The 1,009-nt window shown below is 44.5% G+C and overlaps 1 protein-coding gene across 1 annotated transcript in view; it reads right to left on the reverse strand.

Moving 5' to 3' along the window:
• Atp1b3 (ATPase Na+/K+ transporting subunit beta 3) overlaps positions 1-1,009 on the reverse strand; it is a 27,689-nt gene that overhangs the window by 25,513 nt on the left and 1,167 nt on the right. The window lies entirely within an intron of this gene.

Raw genomic sequence — 1,009 nt, forward strand, 5'->3', positions numbered from 1 at the left:
ACAACACAAGTCACAAACTTAGCTAGGCTTCCCTTCAAGAGTGAAGTCGTGATTTATGTCTATAGTGCTGGCATTTGGGAAGTATAGATAGATCAAGGTTTGAGACTAGCTTGAGCTATGAGTCCTTGCCTCAAAAACAACAGAGTTAAGTAAAATTTTAAGAGTTGCCTCTTACCCCAGTGATAGAGACGAACCCCTGGCTGGGCCTCATAGCTCAGCACTGGGCTAGTATACCCTCAGCTCTAAGGTTGCTTTGTTATTGTTTAAAAACAAAACAAAAAACTAAAAACACTGAACTGAATAAGTTCTATAAAAGCCCATCAGTACAGCAGAAATAAGAGAGAAAAATGTCCAAACACTGGTAGTACAANTATACCATGGGACATCTAAACATTCAACATTCAGAACATTAGGTTCACAACCAACTGACTCAACTCCAGGGGAATCCAAGTTTTAGCCTCTGCATGTATGTGTGCTCGCACGTGTTCTCGTTCTTTCCTTCTCTCGTTCTCGTCTGTCTCTCTCTCTCTCTAACAAATCCTTACAAAGGGTCAACAGGTATCTCAGAGGTAACGATGCCTGCCACCAAGCTTGACAAATTGAGTTCAATCCCCAGAACCCACTCGGTGAAAGAAGCAACTCACCAGNTGCCTCTGACTTTCACAAGTGCGCGGTGGTGCACACACTTAGGCCTGTGCATGAGTNTACACCCACCACCCAACTCAGGTAATATGGAAAACAATAAGATAAAATAATAATAATAAATAATCAAGGAGTTTTATAGCAGAGCTAGGGGTGCAGTTTCATAGAGTACTCAATGCCCTGGATTGGGTCCCCGGCACTGGAAGGGGGTGGGGTTGGGAAGTCAGCACATGGTCTAGCTACCTAGCAGCAATGACATATAAAGGGTCAAAGGTCAGTGAAGAAGTTACGGGGTGTTGGTAGAGTGCCGGCCCGGGATGGAATGGAGGGGTTGGAGAGAACAACTGGGAGCACTGAAGAGCTGACA

The sequence above is a fragment of the Mus caroli genome, chromosome 9 (assembly GCF_900094665.2).
Source record: "Mus caroli chromosome 9, CAROLI_EIJ_v1.1, whole genome shotgun sequence".
Classification (NCBI taxonomy): Eukaryota; Metazoa; Chordata; class Mammalia; order Rodentia; family Muridae; genus Mus; species Mus caroli.